This window comes from Nuphar pumila, chromosome 4 (assembly GCF_984573655.1).
Source record: "Nuphar pumila chromosome 4, dmNupPumi1.hap1.1, whole genome shotgun sequence".
Taxonomy (NCBI): domain Eukaryota; kingdom Viridiplantae; phylum Streptophyta; class Magnoliopsida; order Nymphaeales; family Nymphaeaceae; genus Nuphar; species Nuphar pumila.
The window spans coordinates 28014387-28030463 of record NC_143252.1 but is presented as its reverse complement, the minus strand read 5'-3'; the positions used below and the strand labels follow the sequence as shown (position 1 = coordinate 28030463).

The 16077-nt window shown below is 36.7% G+C and overlaps 1 protein-coding gene across 1 annotated transcript in view; it reads right to left on the bottom strand.

Annotated features, from left to right (window-relative positions):
• Positions 1-15159, bottom strand: part of LOC149839743 (soluble inorganic pyrophosphatase 4-like) — a 34374-nt gene extending 19215 nt beyond the window's left edge. Inside the window, exon 1 of the mRNA XM_090002790.1 lies at positions 14890-15159. The gene's annotated coding sequence lies outside the window, so the exon portion shown is untranslated. The remainder of the gene's footprint in view (positions 1-14889) is intronic.
• Between the last annotated feature and the right edge of the window lie 918 nt (positions 15160-16077).

The window sequence follows — 16077 nt, the reverse complement described above, 5'->3', positions numbered from 1 at the left end:
ATGAAGGGCATCAGATCCAAGAGTATCAGATCCAAAGTGTGTCGGGTTTTATTTTTGAGGAACCGAGTGGGACAGATTTGATAACAGAGCTGTAGTCTGACAAGAGTCATGACTCAAATCTAAATGTCGTGATGAAACCATGTGTTTTTGTCGACCAGATCTGGTGGGTACAGGTATGGGTGTTGTGATGATGTCGTGAAGTGGGTGACAGTCAGATTTGACAGTCATTTTTTTTGGCGTCATGGTGAAGATTAAATATAGTATATAGTCGTGGATCTGCATACTGATTTTTTTTATCAGATCTGATCGTATGTTCTAGATTGTTCAGATCTGATCACAGATCTGGGTGTGGTGAAGATTAAATACATTATATAGTCGTGGATCTGCATACTGGAAAATTATTTTTTCAGATCTGATCGTATGTTCTGGATTGTTCAAATCTGATCAGAGATCTGAGTGTCGTGGTGAGGATTAAACACCGTCGTGTATCTGCATATCGTGGAGTAGATCGTAAGTTCTGGGAGAACTCAGATCTGATCTCTTAGTAGATCGGGAGAGTAGATCTGAACGACTCTATTGCTGGTAGTCGACCCGATATACAAACTGTGATTGAATTTCTTTTTTTTTGTGCACGTGGAAGTCTATTGTAGCAGCAATATTGGTTATATTGTTATTCATTATGGGTGAAGTTCCAAAATTTGATTACAAGAATGAGGTTATTGGGGAATATAAAGTCTTCGCCAATCCCTTCTCATATGTTTCTTCCGTGAAATTAAATGAAACAAATTATGCAAGGTGGTCCAGAACGTTTATGATGTCGGTGTTTGGACATCGTAGAAAACATATTATGTTGGAATCTGAACCAATAAAACAGAAAAATACAATACTTGGGAAGAAGATAATGACATTGTTATGTCGTGGATCATAAATAACATTGAACCTCATACTGTTGATGGCCTGATTTATTACACAACTACTAAATAGATGTGGGACAATCTTTGAGATACGTACTCTCAAGAGACTAATGTGAGTCGAATTCTCCAAGTTGAACAAGAGATATATAATTTGCAGCAAGGAGATCAAACCTTGGCCCAGTACTATGCCTCCGTTACGGTTGCCTTTGAGAGACTTAATACTCATAGGCCTCTATGTTGCTCAAAACAAAAGGACCATCAATAACAGACTATGGTTGCTCGGTTCCTCACAGGCCTATCGTCAGAGTTCTCAGTCGCTAAAGTTCAAATGTTGATTGGGTCTGATGTTCCTACTCTTGTTGATGCATACAATCGGTTGAGTAGACTTGCCATCTTTCTTCCACAATCTCAACCTAAAACTCAGTCATTTGCTTTAGCTGTTCCATCTGGTTATGGACGAGAAAATACTCTGAATGTTAGAGGAAGAGGTCGTGGAAGAGGTATGGGAGGTAGAGGTAAACTCCAATGTACCCATTATGGAAAATCAGGACATTTAGAAGATTGTTGTTGGGATAAACATGGACAACCTGCCTCTCCTCCATTGAAGTCAAATGTTCCAAAAGCGAATGTTACAAAACTAGAGGTAGAGAATAAAATTGATTCTCCTAGTTATTCTATTACTCTTAGTCGTGCAGAATATGATGAGTTGGTTGCACATCATCCTTCAAGTTCCTCTAGGTGTGGCCTACTCAACAAGAGACAACTTGTCTTCCCATGATAGTAAGTGGATTATTGATTCTCGTGCATCTAGACATCTATGTGGAAACTTTCAAAAAATTTCAGAGTTAAAGGCTATTACTGCACATCGGAGTATCTCTTTAGCTGATGGGAGCTCCTCCCCTGTTGTTGGTCAGAGAAATGTTTTTATATCCTCTTCCTTGCAGTTGAACAATGTCCTTCATGCTCCTTCATTTCCTCGAAGTTTACTCTCAGTTAGTTGCCATACTAAAGAGCTAAACTGTAGAGTGATATTTGATCCTATGTGTTGTCATTTTCAGGATTTGCTGACGGGGAAGAAGATTGGTGGAGGCTATGGAGAAAATGGAGTCTACTATCTACATCACCCAGTGGGAAATATTTATGTTGCAATCAATTACTCCTCTAGTTCTGTTCAGTGGCATTGTTGTCTCGAACACCCTTCATTGTCGAAGCTTCGTCGTGTCATTCCTCAAATTCCGTCTACTACATCATTCCAGTGTGAAGCATGTCAGTTGGGCAAGCATCATAGGAGTTCGTTTCCTTCTAGTCAGAATTAGTCGAGTCATAAAGTCTTTGAACTTCTTTATGCTGATGTATAGGGTCCTAGTAAGATTCCTACCAGGGCCTAATGTCGTTATTATCTTGTTATTGTTGATGATTTTTCTAAGTTATCCTGGGTGTTCTTAATAAAAGAAAGATCAGAAGTTCTGAGTATCCTCAAATCATTGGTTATTGAAATAAAAACTCAGTTTGAGTTCGTTGTCAAGATTATCTGCACTGATAATGCCCTTGAGTTTAAAACCAAAGAATTGTTGCAATTTTATTGAGACCATGGCATTCAACCTCAAACCACCAGTGCCTATACTTCCCAACAAAATGGGGTGGTTGAGCGAAAACAAAGGCATCTCCTTGATGTAGCCTGCACCCTTACGATCCAATCCAATTTTCTTACTTCATATTGGGGTGATGCAGTTACCACAACCTGCTATTTGATCAACCGCATGCCTTCATCATCCATGGAAGACCAAATTCCTTTGCAAATCTTGTATCCTAATGTACCTCTCTTCTCTCTTTCGCCCAAGGTATTTGGGTGCGTTTGTTTTATGCACAGACTTGGACTTGACCGTGATAAATTAGCAACTCAAGCCACTAAGTGTATTTTTATAGGCTATCCCAAAAATCAAAAGGGGTATCGCTCTTATGATCTGATTTCTCGTCGAGAGTATGTTAGTGCAGATGTATCCTTCTTGGAGTCTCTTCCATATTATTCCAATACTGGTGCTAGGATGCAAGCTGATCCAGATGACTCATTTCCACTTCATATTCCTTCTTTTCCCTTGGAATCGGTGCCCCCATTACCGAATCCAACTCCACCTACCTCACGGTTTCACAATCCTCCATTGGTGTATGTGCATAGAGCTCCACCTCCTCCAGTGCTTCTATCTTCTTCTCCTAAGGTAAGTGCTCCTGATAGCATTGACATTCCTGTTGATGATAACAGACCAATCGCACTGCGAAAAGGGAAATGACAATGTACCTTATATCCTATGTCTCAGTTTGTGTGAGATGACAGAATTGGTAATCAGATGAAAGCATTTATTTCAACTTTATCTGCTGAAACTATTCCTCTAAGTTATCAAAAGGCAGTACTCGATAGCAGGTGAAAGCTTTACTGTCTCAACAGACATGGGACCTCATTGATCCTCCATTGGATGCGGACATTGTTGGATACAAATGGGTATATACCATTAAGTACAACTCAGATGGTTCAATTGAGAGGTACAAGGCCAGGTTAGTAGCAAAAGGTTATACTCAGACATATGGCGTTGATTTTTTTGAAACATTTTCTTCAGTGGCACAGATGGGCACCATTCGTCTTGTTCTTTCCGTAGTCGTTCACTATGGATGGAGTTTGTGTCAGCTAGATGTGAAAAATGCATTCCTATATGGGGATCTGTCTGAGACAGTCTACATGCAACAACCTCCTGCGTTCGAGGTTGAGGAGGAGTGTCAGAAGGTGTGAAGATTAAGAAAGGCAATATATGGTCTAAAGCAAAGTCCTCGTGCATGGTTTCAAAAGTTGTTTGAGGTGATGTCAAAGTTTGGTTCTAATAGGTCAGCGTCAGGCCACACATTATTTATTAAGAAAACTAACTCAGGCATAGTAGTTATGGTGGTATATGTAGATGACATCAACATGAAAGATATTACAGCTACGAAAGCTCATCTTCAAAAAACATTTTGTTACAAAAGATCTTGGTTTCCTTAGATACTTTTTGGGCATAGAAGTGGCCAGGAGCCGTGAGGGCGTGGTTTTGTCTCAACGGAAGTATGTTCTTGATTTATTAAAAGAGACAGGAGTGTTGGGAGCTAAACCAACAAATATTCCAATGGATCACAAAGTTCATTTATTGGATGAGAGGTCAAAACCTATTGATAGCAAGAGCTATCGCTCATTGGTAGGGAAATTACTATATGTGACGGTGACTATACCTAATATTGCTTTGGCTGTAAGCAAGGTTAGCCAATTTGTGGACAAACCGACTGAGGTACACTGGAATGTTGCAATGATGATACTCAGGTACTTGAAATCTTCTCCTGAAAAAGGATTATTATTCAAGAAAGGAGGCTCTCTGGATGTAGTTGCTTACTTTGATGTTGATTATGCTGGATCTGTAGAAGATAGGAAGTCTACCACAGGATTCTGTGTATTTGTGGGGGGTAACTTAATTTTTTGGAGGAGCAAGAAGCAAACCGTTGTTGCTAGGTCAAGTGCTGAATCAGAATATAGGGCTATGTCCCAAACAACAACTAAATTGATGTGGGTTCAAACTATGCTGACAAATCTTCGAGTAAAGGTTTTATCTCCTATAGTGATGATGTGTGATAACAAGGCAGCCACATATATAGCAAATAATCTGGTATTTCATGAGAGAACAAAACATATTGAAGTTGACTGCCACTACATACAAGATATGGTTCAAGCTGAACATATCTCTACCAAGCATAGTTGCAGATATTTTTACAAAGCCTCTTGCTAGGTCCAGTTTCTCTAAATGTTGCGGCAAGCTGAGCATGATTGATATCTATGCTCCAGCTTGAGGGGGAGTGCTAAGATAAGTGACTACTTTAGAGTTTATTTATTCTTAAGGTTGGATTTGATATTTTATGAATAATGAAGGACCCAAATGTAAATTTATTCTTTTGGCTAATCTCTATTTAAACTAAAGGGGATTAGACCTAATTAAGTGATTGACGTCTTTCCCTTTCTCTCTCTCGTTTCTTATTCTTCTATTCGTTTTGCTATCTACAGTTTGGATATCTTGTAAAATATTTATCTAACATTGATTATTTTTTAGCATTCATATTTTATAATTTTGTTATAAAAAGGTGCAACAAGCGCTACAAAGAAGAACCTAATAAAAAATGGGATATCGATCCAGAACTTCCTATTATAGAAGAAAATAGGTTGAGATTAAAGGACATGCGTTGAGGAGATTTGGATGATAGTGCACAACAATCAAGCACTATTTCCAAATCCAAAACAAAAGATGCACAACCAAGAGCTTCATTGCCTCCAATAATTATATGTATAAATAAGGTTGAAGAGGATACAAATCAATTCAACAGAGCTAAGTAGAACTAGTGCAGATATACAAGAGTGGCCATCAGTTCCCCAAAACCGGATTGATCGTTTCTTTAGTAAGAGACCTAGGCAAGGTATGCATTATGCATCTTGTGTTTATTATTTTCATTTTCTTCTATTTATATATTTTTTATATTTTAAATTAAGGTTTTTAAACATTTTAAGTTTTTAACATATTCATCACAGGAAATGAAGGAAGGAACAGAGGGTGTGGTCGTGGAGGACGTGAAGGACATGATGATGCAAGAAGTTCTTCTCGATCTATTGCTGACCTGGAGGGAAAGAAAAAGATGGCAGATTATTGATTGTTGACAACAAAATGAACTCTTGAATTCTTGATTACTCTTTTGATTATGTAGTTGGAGTAGTCCAACTTAGAAACTCTTATGTTCCTTTAGCCGTTTGGCGGTGACTTTTTTGTCATGGACTTGTAGTATTTTGTTGGTTTGATTTTGGTGACATGTAATTTTGTTTTGAAGTTTGATGAAGTAGTTGATTATGTTAATTTTAAAGTTTAAAGTTCATAACTTTATACTTTAATTAAACTTTGAAATGCTTAAAATTAAATTATGTTTTTACTTTTTAGTGCTTAAATATGTAATTTATTTTGTGCACTTAAAAATTTAACTATATCTTATGTAATTTTTTAGTTTATTGATTTCTCATTTTCTATGTTACAAAGATCACAACATTAAATAACAAGTCATTTGATTCTTTCTTGAAAAAAGCATGCTTCTAAATTAAATTTATTAGTTTTCTTAATGCATTATTTATTAAATGCTTGCATGCATTTGTTAAATGGCTGTAACAAGAACGTGAATTATGATTTTTTTTATGTATTATTTATTAAATGCTTGCATGTTGCAACATGATGCATTTGTTAAATAGTTGCAATCAGAATATGAATTATGGATCTTTTTGATATATTATTTATTAAATGTTTGCAACATGATGCATTTTTTAAATGGTTGCAACATGAATATGAATTTTGAATTTTACTTCATATATTATTTATTAAATGCTTGCAATAGATGTATTTGTTGAATGATTGCACTTTGCATATATGATTTGGTTTTTAGATATTCATGTTTTATTTTGTCAATGATGACATAAATCTTATATTTTGGTAAATTAGAAAAAATATAAGTACATTTTTGTTTTCCTTTCGATTCCTATTTGCTTCTCACTCGAATCCTAGGTTGCTTCCTTCTTCGTCCCCCCTTTGAATCCTGATTCGCTTTCTAGGTCGCCTTTGGTTCGCTTTCGAGACAAGTCTCGATTCGCTTCTAAGTTGTCATGCGCTTCTCGCTTCCTAAAATTTTAGAAGTGCCTCGCTTTCCGCTTCCTCGTTCTGCTTCCCGAATCGCTTCTTTAACTGACAAGTTTGTATCATACCAAGCTTTTGGAGCTTGTTTAAGACCATACAAAGCCTTTCTAAGGCATAAAACTTTTCCCTTATGAACATTATATCTAGGGGTGAATCCATACCTACTTCTTCTTTTAAATCATCATTTAAAAATGCATTTTTAACATCCATTTGATAAATTTGTCACTTTCTAACAGAAGCTATGGCTATGAGAATTCTAACAGTAGTCATTTGTGCTACAAGAGCAAATGTTTCATCATAGTTAATATCATATTTTTAAGCATATCCTTTAACGACTAACTTAGCTTTATGTTTTTTTAGAGATCCATCACTTTTAGTTTTGACTTTAAAAACCCAACTACATCCTATTGATTTTTTGTTGGTTGATATATCAGACAATCCCCAAGTTTTAGATTTTTCTAAGGCTCTAACTTCTTCACTTATTGCATTTTGCCATTCAGGATCGTCCTTTGCTTGATTATATGTGGAAGGTTCAAAGTATGAATAATTTTTTGTTAAACAAGCTCTACAGTGAGGTTCGAAAGATTCATAAGACAAATCTATCTGGAACTCTATGTGGTTTCTCTGAGTGCCTAATTCTTGTGTTTTCTTGTTCTTCTATGGTTGAATATTTTTTAAAAGCATTTAGTTATTAATTATCTTGTCTTCTTTGATATTGAATGACATTTGAATGATCGTTGGGCTCAGTAGTTTGAGATGCATTGCAAGTTATTTCATTAATGTCTACATTTAGTGGGGATATTTATAAAAACTTGTATTCAGTTTCATCTTTGGATGAGACAATGTCAAAACCATTTTCTTGTTCTAGAAATGTGGCATTCCTAAAAATATAAAGTTTGTTATTTTTAGTATCATAACACCTAAATCCTTTTTGGCTTTCTCCATATATGCTAGGAATATACATGAAATTGTTTTAGGAGATAATTTATCATTCTTATGGGTGAGAACAAAGAATCTATACCTAAAGACCCTCAGGAGAGTCATTATAAATCTTTTCATATGGTGAAAGATTTTGAATTTTTGAAGATAGCCTATTTATAAGATATACTGCGGTGAGAGCTGCTTCAGCCCAAAAATATTTGGGAACACTTTTAGACATGAGAAGAGTTTTAGCATTCTCTATTATGTGTTGATGCTTTCTTTCGGCCAAACCATTTTGTTGTGCCGTATTTACACATGACCTTTGATGAAGTATTTTATTTTCTCTTAGATATTGTTGAAAGTCATTAGATATGTATTCACCCCCTGAGTCAGAACGAAAAGTGGATACATTAGACTTTAAAAGATTTGTCACTAACTTATGAAAATTTTAAAATTCTCAAATACTTCATGTTTATATTTGAGAAAATATATCCAAATATAGCGAGAGTAATCATTCACAAAAATAACATAATAAGTGCATCCTCTCTTGGAGGAAACATGGGCAAGACCCCAGATAACAGAATGAATTAATTCACTCAGCTTAGTAGCAGAAAAAGACAACTCTTGATATGAAATTGATTTCATTTTGCGAGAATACAATCGGTACAAGAGATTTATTCATTACAAAAGATCCTCAGACGAAGAATATTGGATAATTTATAGATACTAGGGTGTCCTAGTCTTTGATGCTACAAAACTTTATTCAATTTTTGAACATTAAGGCAAAAAGTCTTGACAAAAATTTTTAACTGATCCATATAGTATAAGTCTCCTTCTCTATGCCCTTCCCCAATTTGCCTCCCGAACTGGAGATATTGTATTAAGCATTGGTTAGAAGTGAAGGAAACTCTACATTCATGATCACTAATTTGAGAAACAAAAAGTAAATTTAAATTTAGTTTTGAAACAAATCTTACTTGAGGAATACTAAAACTAGGACATTTTTCAAAATTTTCTCATCGACAGTACAAACATTTCTTTTACTATTAGAACTTCTACAATTGAAAAATATATATTTATCATATGTCATATGAAATGATGCACCAAGGTCTATAAGCCAATGAGACATACCTCGAGGAGAAGAGGAGGAGACGACGATACCGGTCACAGATTGTCTTTTGAGTAGAGGTTGCAAAGCCTCCATGAGTTGAGAAAGAGACATGTTCGAAATTGATTTGCTTGAAGAATCTTGGTCAACTTGTGAAGTACCAACCGAAGCAACCTTCTTTTCATATTTGTTCTTGAATTCTGGACAAAAAGGTTTAATATGTCATGGTTTCCCACAATTACGGCAAAAAATACCTCCTCATTTTCTTCCATGCCCTTTTTTTTCATACACACGATTCTTCCCATAGTTATTGTTTTTATAAAAGTGTGGGGGTTTGTATGTAAGAGTGTTAGCACCTGGTTTTGAGACGGCCTTATTTTGCTTCATTTTGAGACCTTACTCTAGTCTCCTTCATGCAAACTTGAGCTAAAACCTCTTGAATAAGAGGAAGCTCATCGTGTCTTCAATGTATGATGTTGCTTCTCATTTATTCAAACTCAAACCACAACCCTCTCATAAATTGAAAGAATTGTTCATTGTTTATTTGCTTCTTTCTAGTTTGAGCATCATTGGGAGTTTCTCTAACGAGCTCTAACCTTGCCATTTGATCTTACAACTTCTTTAAAGAGCCAAAGTACTCTCTAATACTCGTGTCACCTTGTTTACAATTGAGTATCTTGTCTTGAAGCTCCCATCAAAATGCAATGTTGCATTGAGTATATATTTGTTTAATAAAGAGTCATGCTTCATTGGCTCTTTTAAACTCCAAAATAGTTTTCACATGTATCTTCATGATTCATGATCACTGATTTGAGAAACAAAAAGTAAATTTAAATTTAGTTTTGAAACAAATCTTAATTGAGGAATACTAAAACTAGGACATTTTTCAAAAAATTTAATTCCATTAATATCAAGAGAGGTTTCATCGACAGTGCAAACATTTCTTTTACTATTAGAACTTCTCCAATTGAAAAGTATATATTTATCATATGTCATATCAAATGATGCACCCGAGTCTAAAAGCCAATAAGACATACCTCAAGGAGAAGAGGAGGAGACGACGGTACCGGTCACGGATTGTCTTTTGAGTAGAGGTTGCAAAGCCTCCACGAGTTGAGAAAGAGACATGTTCGAAATTGATTTACTTGAAGAATCTAGGTCAACTTGTGAAGTACCAACCGAAGCAACCTTCTTTTCATATTTGTTCTTGAATTCTAGACAAAAAGGTTTAATATGTCATGGTTTCCCACAATTACGACAAAAAATACCTCCTCTTTTTCTTCCATGGCCTTTTCCTTCATACACACGATTCTTTCCATAGTTATTGTTCTTATAAAAGTGTGGGGGTTTATATGTAAGAGTGTTAGCACCTGGTTTTGAGACTGCCTTATTTTGCTTCATTTTGAGACCTTACTCTAGTCTCTTCCACGCAAACTTGAGCTAAAACCTCTTGAATAAGAGAAAGCTCATCTTGTCTTCAATGTATGATGTTGCTTCTCATTTATTCAAACTCAAACCACAACCCTCTCATAAATTGAAAGAACCGCTCATTGTTTATTTGCTTCTTTCTAGTTTGAGCATCATTGGGAGTTTCTCTAACGGGCTCTAACTTAGCCATTTGATCTTACAACTTCTTTAAAGAGCCAAAGTACTCTTTAATACTCTTGTCACCTTGTTTACAATTGTGTATCTTGTCTTGAAGCTCCCATCAAAATGCAATGTCGCATTGAGTATATATTTGTTTAATGAAGAGTCATGCTTCATTGACTCTTCCAAACTCCAAAATAGTTTTTCACATGTATTTTCACTTATACTTCCCATAAATAAGGAAAGTACCTTAGCATGGGCAATTTCTTATTCCTTCAAACCTTTCTTATAACCTATAAGAGTTTTTTCCTTTTCTTCTCCTTTAAGAACCTCCTCTTTAATGGTTTCATTCTTTTCTTTAATGGATTTTATGAAAGTGAGTTGTGGTTCGCTCCCACAGTCCTTTACTAATAATTTTTTTTTGATGGTGGTAGCCCATAAATTGTAGTTCGTTCCATCAAATTTTATTAAGATTACTGTCACCACTTTTTTTTCGGCCATAGAACCAAAGAATACAAAGCACGAGAGAAGAAAGACGAAGAAAAATAAATCCTTGAGCAAACTTTCAACTCGTTTTGAAGCACCAATGTCTCTATGCATTTATAAGAAGACCAATCTTCAAGAAGGTTGGTAGGCATGTTTCCTGAGGCAAAACCCGATCTTCACGCCAACTCAAAATACGCTTGAAAAAGAGTTGAATAACACTAAGAATTCAATGGGCTCCGATACCATATCACAAACTGAAGAATATGCCTAGCTGTGCCACTTATGGGCAAAAGAACACTTAGAAAATCTGACCTCTTATGGGTCAATACATGAAAACACAAGAATGAGCCACTAAGGGCCGAGAACACACATGAAAATAATGGATATTATTGGGTTATAATCCCTTTTAGAATTCATACATAGAGAGAGGGGTCTCACCCCTTTATATATATAAAGGAGGCTCTAGAGAGCCGTTGGTTAGAGTCCCAACGACTCTATCCTAATTCCCAAGAAGCCTATATGGCTGGGAATATTTACACTATTTGAAATAAAAAGAATAAAAATAAAGAAAGCAAAAAATACATTATTTCTAGATTTTATATGTAAAAGACTAAAATACCCCTAACTAACATATGTACAGAAAAACATATGTAAACATATATGTTTACGTTAACAATTATTCCACCTTCCAATTGGGCCCTTCCTAGTGTCATACCCGATCTTGCCCCTCCACCTATTTACTTGTTTGTACCCACCATATGGTATTGGTAACTCAGTTTCAAGATGGTACCTTAAAACCAAAGACCTTCCTTAGCACCCGTTATCCTCTACCACTTGTCTTCTTAGTCGAATACACCAGAGACCCGGAACCCACCTGTTTTACTGAAGCTCGCAAACACTCTCATTGACGCTCAACTATGGCATATGAATTTAATGCTCTCATTCAAAATGGCACTTGGAAGATCATCCCTCCTAATCCATCTTATAACGCTATTGGCACTAAGTGGATTTATAAAATTAAAGAGAAGGTTGATGGCATGTTGAAAAGGTATAAAGCTCAACTTGTTGCTAAGGGCTATTCACAACAAGAAGGTCTTGACTATTTTGATATTTTCAATCTTGTCCAACCCACCACTATTCGGATGACTCTTGCTTACACCATTAGTCAGGGATGGCAGATTCGTCAGCTTGATTTCAACAATGCTTTCCTCCAGGGCAATCTATCGGAAGAGGTCTATCTTGAACAATCACAGAGCTTCAAGGATCCATGTTATCCTACTTATGTGTGCCATATCTGTAAATCCCTCTATGGGCTTAAGCAAGCTCCACGAGCATGGTACCAACGATTGAGCGATTTCTTACTTTCATTGGGGTTTCAAGCATAAAAAATTGATACCTCTTTGTTTATTTTTCGGTCCTCCACTGTGGTTGTTTTTATACTCATTTATGTTGATGATATTATTGTCATGGGAAATTGTCTTAGTCATATTGATTGTTTGTTGTCATGGTTTGCTCGCACCTTTGCTATTAAAGATCTGGGACAACTACATTTCTTTTTGGGCATTGAATCTGCATCTAATTCAATTGGTCTCATCCTCTCACAAAGGAGATATATTATTGAGCTTTTACAAAGAAAAGGTAGGACAGGTCGCAAGCCTATCTCATCTCCTATGCCTATTAATGCCAAGTTGTTTTCTGGAGATAGTCTGCAATTTTTTTACCCCACATTATATCGGAGCATCATGGGTGCCCTTCATTATGTTACTATGACATGACCTGATGTTGCATATTCAGTCAATAAAGTCTGCCAATTCATGCATTCCCTCACTGAAATACATTGGCCATTATGTCAAACGAATTTTGTGTTATCTCAAACACACTCCACATGCTTTGCTCTTCGATTTCACAAGTCCAGTTATGTGGTTCTTACGGGGTATACTGGTACTGATTTAGTCGGCTGTCTTGATGATCACAAATCCACTTGAGGTTACGCTATATATCTTGGTACAATTCTCATATCATGGAGCTCCAAAAAGCAACAAATTGTAGCTCGATCCAACACTGAAGCAAAATATCGTGCTCTCGCTAATGGTGCTACTGAGGTTCTCTAGTTGAAGTATCTCCTTACGAAAATGGGCGTCCAATTGTCCTCTCCCCAGATCTTTGGTGTGATAATGTTGGTGTTGCTTATCTTGTTGTCCACCCAGTCTTCCACACTCGCAATACACATATTGAGGTTGATATTCATTTTGCCCGCGATCAAGTTGCTAAAGGACAACTACGGGTTAGCTATGTGCCTTCTCTTGATCAAATTGTTGATATTCTCACCAAGCCTCTTACCTCGGCTCGATATGAGTTTCTTTGTACCAAGCTCAATGTGCACTCTAGCCCAATAAGCTTGAGGGGGGCTGTTAACTTAAGATGAATAGGAACTCTACGAGTCCAGCATGTGAAGAAGACGCATATAAGAAGACTCCTATGAGATCGACTCATATTATCTCAAATGTAAAAGAAGATAAGAACCAAGAGCCTTGTAACAACCAAACTCGTGTGATTGAAAGTCCTCATGTAACATGTGGTGAACAAGACTCTTTATGTAACAAATCTTATAAATAAGATTAATCTCTCCTCTCTCATAATTGTCACCTAGAGAGAGAGAGTGCCTTCACAGTGGACATAGGTTCCTCAAGGAACAGAACCACATTAAACTGGGCGTTGTGCGTGTGCTTTGTGATTGTGTGCATCTGCGCATGATTCTTTCACCTATGTGACGCAGTGCATAACTAGGAAGTCTGACATAAAGGAATACAAATGATCACACCTATCAAGCAAAAGGAAAAGAAAGTAATACTAGATCAACAAGGAGGGACCAATATTAACACACAAATACAACAAAGAATCCAGTCACACACAATGTGAACTAGAACAGTTGGTGTTTCTATCAAGTTTTGATCACAACATAACGATTATCAGAAGAAAAGATAGTCCAGAATGATAAACATTTAATCAACATTAGAAAGATCACATAAACTGCAGATCGAAATTCATAATAAGATCTGCCAAAAAAAATAAGTAAAACAGAAAGATTCTGTTTCACGAAAAACATGAATATGACGATGAAAACGATATGCATCTACACTATTGTGAATATGATAAACGAAACTAACGTCATTAGATCGATTACAATAAAGAATCACAGAAAATCTGCCAGATCAGAACCCTAACTCCCTAGGACCGCACCCAAACACTAACACCGAAATTTCTAAACTCTAGATAGACGGGTGGATGAAAATAGGGGGAACAATGAAATCAACAACACACAAGATATAAAAACAACAAAATGTGAACTCGAATCACAAATCCAAACCTTAAAATCGATCAACACAAAACCTTACGATAAATCCGATCCCGAATCCACAAAATCATCGAAACTTTTTTATCAATCTCCAAAACTAAAAGAAAGGAAAAACTACTAGCTTCTTAAAAACCATCAAATACAGAAATATGCCACCAACAAAACGAATCGTAAAAATCAATTCACAGATCTAGAAATCACGCGTCATTTGACACCGTACAGGAAGAAAACAAGCTCGAGAACAGCCCACAGGACCCAGATTCTCACTCAGAGAGAAAGATCACTCGGATAAATAAGATATCTGGGGACAAGGGGTAAGCCTCCGGAGTTTTAAGCTGCCAAGACAGTGATCGTAAGTACGGCAGGCATAGCGCGGCTAGGTCTATGAACCTGGGGTGGTTTCTCCATGTAAATACAAAATAATATATCTGGCATAATTTCTCACTTATAGAGGCGATTCCCTCTCATAAATACGATATCTCCGCGCATTTTCCCACATACTGATAGAGGCGATTCTCTCTGAGAATACAATATCTCGGCATAATTTCTTTTTTCCTCTTCTAAAAAAGCATCTCCCCGAATTTCTCGCTGTGTCACCTCACTCTGGCCCGTGCGCACACATACACACGCAGAGCGTAGGGCCCAAGGGAAACCTCATTCCCTCCAAGAAATGAGACTTCTCCGTGAAGATTTTCAGAGAGACGGCAAGAAGTCACACTGAGCTTCATTAACTCTGAACAACGAGATCTCCATGAAAATTCCGCACTGAGAGAGAGAGAGAGGTACCGTTAGAAGACGAGCTCACGGATGCTAACGAAAACCCTGATTCTCTCCGATCAACGGATGATCTCCGTCAAAATGAAGTTGCTAACACATACAACAGGCAGGCACAGAGAAGAGAAAAGAAGAGAGAGAGAGAGAGAGACTTCGCTCTCTGCAGAGAATCCCAAGCTCCAGAGCAAGGAGACGAGGAGGAAACGCACTCCAGAGTCAGGGGACAAGGACGAGGAGGGAACGCGCTTTTCCTTTTAAAACCCCACCACCTTCAAGTCATTGGAGCGAACATAGCGGAAAGTCCGCATCGAGTAATCGAGATTGGAGCGTGGGCCAACTTGGACACATGTCAAAGTTTCCTTGGCGATCCGCGTAAGCTGAAAGCCAGAGGGAATCTTGATTGGGAATCTTGATTCTGGCTAGAGAAAGAGACTATGACTGAGGTGAAAACAATCGTCTCCAAGGCTAACATGAAACGGGGATGGAGGTTAAAATAAAAACGGGTGCGGGATGGAGGTCGGGATGAACTTACGCTTTCTCCCGTCCCACCCCGCCTCATCCTCGTCCCAATCCTCACCTTAACTCACCTTGCCTCATCCCGGCCCATCCCAATCCCTATCTTATGTGAACACTTGATAAGAATGTTGTTTCCGTAATGATCGCAACTCATACTTGTGAAAAAGGGAAAAAAATTAAAATAATTGCAAAAACCCAAGATCGTATAATCATAACACATTCATAATCATAAGAAATCTTAAACCACCATCATCCAAATCAAAATAACTTTATTCATTAATCTATAATAGTCTGAGTACAATAAGCAAAAGAATATCAAATAAGCAAAATATAGAGTCAATCTATCATAAGATAAATAGTCAACTAGTCACGCGGTCCTCGTAGCTCTCAATAGCAGTATGTCTCATCATTGGGCATTAAAGGCTGTAAAAAATATAAAATATACAATGTCAGAATCATAGATTTTGTGTACGAATTTCTCTAATAAATAAAATAAGCAAGAAGAACTTAAATCAAATTTATGCACATTTTAGAAAAAATACAACAACAAAAATATTTAGTATTCAAATAACTATTTATTCATTAGCAAATAATTATTATGCAACAATATTATATCACAGTTAAAAGAACAGGTAAAGATGCATGATCTAATGCAGAACAGGAATATGTATGATATCAATGCAC